Source organism: Nicotiana tabacum, chromosome 3 (genome assembly GCF_000715075.1).
Source record: "Nicotiana tabacum cultivar K326 chromosome 3, ASM71507v2, whole genome shotgun sequence".
NCBI lineage: Eukaryota > Viridiplantae > Streptophyta > Magnoliopsida > Solanales > Solanaceae > Nicotiana > Nicotiana tabacum.
The window spans coordinates 137883843-137890447 of record NC_134082.1 but is presented as its reverse complement, the minus strand read 5'-3'; positions in this window follow the sequence as shown (position 1 = coordinate 137890447).

Here is a 6605-nt window from a genome sequence, read left to right as displayed (position 1 = left end):
GGTTCTCTGAACTCCTTTTAAGGTTGGAAGTTACGAGGATATTCGATAATTCAGTTATGGAAAGGTGATCGTAGATTCACTTAAGACTAGACAATTATCGGTCAAATGATAATAGATCTCAAATAACACAGGCAGTTATAAAAAGGTAGCATGGCAACATGAGACACAAAATTCTTTAGTTAAATCAAATAGGATGACAATTAGGTAATAAGAGTGAATCATGAAGCAACTAATTTTAATTAAGCATGTAGAGACGAAACTAATGAGCAGGAACTCAGTCATATCAAGAATAAGTCCATACATAGTGAATATAAAAACCTAAGAACCCTAAAAGGCCAATTCCCCACAAATAAGCCTGAATACGCACTCTTCACCTTGCGTACACAAACTAGAATCAACATATAAGACTCAATTCCTAAGGGAAAGTCCCCTACACAAGGTTAGGCAAGATACTTACCTCAAAGACGATAAACCGATACTCTAAAATGCACTTCTCAGGTAAAAAGACCTCCGGATGGCTCCAACCAAAATAACTTCAAGTCACAAATAAAACACATAAGAAACTATTCTAGATCATAAAGTCTCAATCTTTAACAAAATCAAAAAATCGGTCCAAAAGTCGACCCCCGGGCCCGCACCTCGGAACCCGACAAATTTTACAAAAATCTGAATACCCATTTAAGTATGAGTTCAACCATACAAAAATTATCAAATTCTAATACCATTTTATCCATCAAATCATGATTTTTCATTTTAGGCTTTTTTTTTTAAAAAACCAACATTTTCCTTAACCCAAAACACAAATTAAAAGATAAAAATGAATATTAAATCATAGAATATGTTAGATTCTAGGTGAAGAACACTTACCTAATCGATTTGCTTGAAAACCCCCAAAAGAAGCTCCCAAATCTGAAGTTTAGACCTCAAAAATATGAAGAAATGGCCAAATCCTCGACTAATATGATTCTGCCAGAACTTCCGCATCTACGACCAATGTAACCGCAGGTGCGCCTGACTAATCGCACCTACGCTCTACTCCACTTCTACGCCCAGGGATCCGCTCCTGCGGCACCACATGTGGTTTCCAATTCTCTGCATCTACGAAAACTGCCCAGACCAACTCCTCTCGCACCTTCGCCCAGGGCCCACAGGTGCGATTATACCAAAACACAGTCTCTCCTAAACCATGAGGTAGGAGTGGAATAAAATCCAAAAAATCGAATTCCGAACCAGACCGAATTAATTCGGTATTTCGATTTTGGTTTTTTGGTATTTTGGTTCAATTCGGTACTAAATTTTTAGTATTTCGGTATAACGGTACAGTCCTCAGTATTAGGATCTTGACAATTCAGTATACCGAAATACCAAATTTTTAAAGATCATGTAGGACCTATACATTATACACTGCCCAGCGCCCTAGCCCAAGTGCCCGACCCAAAATTTTAATTTTTAATGTTGGAGCCCAACCCAGTAAGACTACTTCTACTAGGCCTCTTTCCCTTTTTCACTTTCTTACCCTCTTACCCAGACCCCAGTTACGCTACTTTCACACTTTCACTTGGAAACCTAACGTCTTAACCTATACTGAAGAGATCGGATGGGGCTTGTGAGAGAACTCAGAGAAGTGAAAGTCTGCTGCTACTGTTAGAATCTGCTGCTACTGTTAATTCTGCTATTGCTACTGTTAGTCAGAATTACATCCTTCATAGAAAAAAAATATTGTTTCAATTTATTTGTAATCGAGTCTCTGGATTTCGTTTGCTTGCTTAATCTTTGTAATCAGGCCTAACTTCTCTTACATTGCTTAATCTCAATGTATTTTCTCTTGGGAAGTTAGAAAGCTAAATTTATTTTTGCTTCTAAAAACTACCCTTCTCTAAATCATTGATTCATTATACCTAATGTTGAATGGAGGAAAAATAAATTCTCTGTTGCTTGGCTGGCCTTTTTCAAGGCTTCTTGCGGCAAAAATTGGACAAGGCAAATATAAAACATACAACTCTCTCAAAACAAATGATTATTGGAAAAACTAATACCAGATGCCAATATGTATTTGAAACATTTTATACCCTTTCTGAAAAAGAGGAGGTAAAAAAGGTAGTCTTTTTACTTTTGACTCTAACATACTCGCAATCTAACAATTCATGAGCAACTTCTTGCAAAGAGAACTCAGAAACAACTCCAAAATCCTAACCAGTAAGCAAAGAGGGTTTCAATAGCCACTTTAAGAATAATTCACTGCGATAAAGTTTAGCAATTATTGTCACTCGTTAGTGTTGCTTATTTAGCAAATTTTAAACCGAAACCGTACCAAACCAAAATAAGAAATACCTAACCGTACCGAAATACTTTGGTACGGTATTTGGTATACACTATTGATAAACGGAATACCGAAATACCGAACGAAATTCTTAAATACCTAACCGAAATACCGAATGCCCACCCCTACCATGGGGAATCATCTGCAACTCGTCCGAAACACACCCGAGGCCTGCGGGACCACAACCAAACATGCCAACCAATCCTAAGACATCATACGAACTTAGTTCAAACCTCAAATCACCTCAAACAATGCTAAAACCACGAATCACCCTCCAATCCAAGCCTAAAGAACTTGAAATCTCAAGAATTCTACAACCGATGTCGTTACCAACAAAACCATGTCCGATTGATCCCAAATTTTGCACACAAGTCACATTTCACACTACAAAACTATTTCAACTTTCAATATCGGATTCCGACCCCAATATCAAAATTTCACTATCGATCCGGAAACTTCAAAAATTCAACTTTCGGCATTTCAAGCCTAAATGAGCTACGGACCTCCAAAACACAATTCAAACACGCGCCTAAGTCCAAAATCACCATACAAAGCTGTTAAGATCATCCAAACCCATTTCGGAGCCGTTTACTCCAAAGTCCAATTCCGGTCAAATTCCCACTACTTAAGCTTCCAAAACTAGATTTCTTCTCCCAATTCGACTTTGAATCACCCATTTATTGAATTCAACTATGCACGCAAGTCGATACTCATATTATGAAGCTGTTCAAGACCTTACGCCGCCGAACGTAGCTTAAATTCTCAAAACGACGGCCAGGTCGTTGCACCTGACTGAGGTTTTTATTTCACTTAAAAAGGAATCTTTATTATGTCTTAATTTAATAAACTCTATGTTAAATTCAATAGCTTATTCGAGGTTGTATTTTATTTGGAAATATTATTCTTCTTCACTCAAATGATTTCTAAAATAAACCCATCTTTCTCATTGATTTCCTACTTGATCTAGAAAACTGTACTATTACTTTATGATATATATAAGTAATAATCTCTTGGATACATTAATTAGCATGTGACACGGATATTATATACTGAGTAGCACGTGAATTTTTCCGTGCAAAGTGAGATGAAAATATGTGGGCACAAGGTGCCATGTGTATTAAAGGTTTGAAAGTTGTGATTATTATATGAGATTACGCGGAATAGGAATGTTGGAATTGTGTATTAGAAACGATTCAATTGGTTGAGTTAACATCGCTTTCCCTACTCGAACTCATTTATGCTTCATCTGGTCCCCAACTATGTTGTTGTTTAGTTACTTGTTTAATTCTCGTTGTCATTCGTGTTTTCCTCTTATCGTTACTACTGTTTGCAATTTGATATCCTTCTGCTATTGGTATTACTCTTATAGTCCTCTCTTGTTAGATTTAAGTCATATCATGCAGGTTATATATTCGGTAGTGTCTTGACCTGGCCTCACTACTCTACCGAAGTTAGGCTTGATACTTACTGTAAGCACGTGATTTTTGCCCAATATGAGAATTACTCCCAAAAAAATCCAAAAATAAAATGATTTTTCTTTGGTGTGCAATTTTGTGATATTTTGTGATATTTTGAATAATTATTTGTATTTGTCTGTGCGTGTTTATTTGATAAATTAATAAAAAATACAAAAATATGTCGCATTTTGCATGTAGGATTTAATTCTATAGTTGTTAGTAATTAAATTTGTTTTACAAAAATTAAAAATTACAAAAGTAGGCATCGTTTGCATTTTTAGCATTTAATGTCCAAATATACAATTTTATGTTTAATTATTACTTAATTGTGCGTTAATTGTTAATGGGAGTTAATTTGCACTTTTATAACTTAATTTAATTCTTAATAATAGTTTAAGTATTTTTATAATTTAGTTTTATAGAAATAAAAGAAGAAAAAAGAGCGAAAATATAAAGAAAGTCGGAATTGGGCCTCTTCTTCGATTTCAAGCCATAGGCCCAAAAAATGGCCCAATCTTCCCTACGACCCAGTCCATTTCGAACTGGGTCGACCCAGTCCATAACCCAAAAGACCCAAACCCTTTTGTCTTACATTTTACAAAACAAAACAAAACAAAATGAAGAAAACCCTAAAAAATTGCTAAACCATCTGCCCCCCCTCCTATCTTCTTCTTCTTCCTCAAGCTTTCTCAAGCACACATCCATGGCAGCCCTTCCTCATGCCTCCACCACCTCAACACACACACACACCACCAAGAAGCTCATCTTCTCCATGTCAAGCTCAAAAGGCTCGTCCATGGCTGCGTCTTCGTCGTCGACCCATCGCCATGGCCATAACGCCATGTTTGTTGCTTCTTCTTGCTGCCTCTGCGTCGTCCATGGCTTCCCGAACTGCTGCTCCATTTTCTCCATAAGCTGCTGAACGCAGCAGCAGTAGACGACCAGCTGCTCCTCCGCCGTAGTTGTCGTTGCTGCTGCTCGAACTTGCTTCAACTGTGCAAGGCTGCGGCTCCAGCTCCTCGCCATTGTTGCTAGCTGCGAGCTTCTGCTTCATGCTGCCATGGTCGACCAGCTGCTCCTGTTCTGCCGCGTCAACTGCTGCCCGTGTCCAGCTGCGACGAGCAGCCATGGCTGCTCCGAACGGATGTTGCCGCTGTTTCTCCTTAACCTCCATTGCTACTGCTTCGATGTTGTTTCAGCCAACTCCTTAAGTTCGAGTTCGTCGTTGGTTTGTCGTTCGTCGTTTCAATCCGGTTAGTAGTTTTAAATTTTATTTTGTCCATTTTCGTTTTTATATTTCTCAAAGTTAAAATCGTTAAATATTTGATTCTTGTTTTGTTCGTTGTTCATCGTTGAAATCGTTTTTCTAGTTTGTTCATGTTCATGTGCTTTGTTAAAATTAATTTTCAGATTTCAAAATAGAAGTTTAATTAGTTGTTTTCATGTTTATTTCATGTTTGTATTATTGTTTAAGTGAATATTTGTTAGTTTAATATTTGTTAGATTCAAATTGAAATTTAATTAATTGTTTCTTCAATTTGTTTCATATATTTGATGTATTTTCCGAAAATTGTTAATATTGTTAAGTTCAAGTTTAAATTCATAATTGTTTCTTCTTAGTTTTTGTTTTGTCATTTGCCTAAAAGAATTTAGTTGTAATAAGGGAAGTATGTTGGTTTTAGTCATTTGAATCCGTCGTTTTTATTTTTAGATTTAATTCATGTTCATATTATGTTTGTTTGATTTTGAATCCGAAATGTGTATAGTTTGATTTCTTGTTTACCATTTGTGATTATTTCTTGAATTGGTCTCATAATCTTGTTTAAAGTTTAATATAAGAATTGTTTGTTGTAATGTTGTTAGAGTGGATTTTAAGTTCAATATGATTGAAGTTAGAAATCTAAATATACTTGTTTGTTGTAGTTGTTGAATCCGAAAATAGAATTGTTTGTTGCTAAAATATTGTTCAATCAAATTTTAGTTGTTCTTTGTTGTTCAATCATGTTCATGTGCTTTGTTGTTGAAATGTTGAAGAAATCATGTTCATGAAATTTGTTGTTTGAACATTGTTAGAAATTAATCATATTGTCTATATTTTGGTTATGTTTGATTAAATGATGTGTTATAGCTGATGGGTAGTTTGGTAATTTGTAGTACATTCAGGGGTAGTTTGGTAATTTCAGTAAGGTCGTGAGGGGTAGTTTAGGAATTGTACATTTTGAAATTGTTTATTTGAAGCATGAGGGACAAAATGAAATGGGGTGGGTTGTGATATAGTTGTTTAATATAAAGGGGGGACAAGATTTAATTTAAAGGGGGAATCTTGCATTATTTTAAATGAAGCATGGGGGACAAAATATAATGGGGTGGTGTGATATGTTTATTTAATGTAATGGGGATGAGTGGAAAGATAATGGGTTGGGTAGAGAAAAAGTATGGATTTTAATTAATTGAAAGGTTTATGGGATGGGTTATAAGAAGAAGTCTTGAACACAAGACATAGAGAGACAATACAGGGAGAACAGAAATAGAAAAGATACGAGAAAAAATACACACACAGATAGAGAGAAAAAACGGACAGAGAATAGAAGAGAGAAAAATTCCGAAAAACATTTAAGCTTTCAAAATAAAAATAAAAACTAAAAAAAATCTACTGTTTTCTTTCTTTGTTTGAAATTAGTATTGATGGTTGTTGTTTCATTTAAAGCTTAAGGCTTTTGTTTTTGGGATTACTACTCCACCGGTCTGTTACTGGGTTGTTACTGTTGCTGGGCAATTGTTGCTGTTGTACTGTTATTACTGCTGCTGATTCTCATCTTCATTTTCTT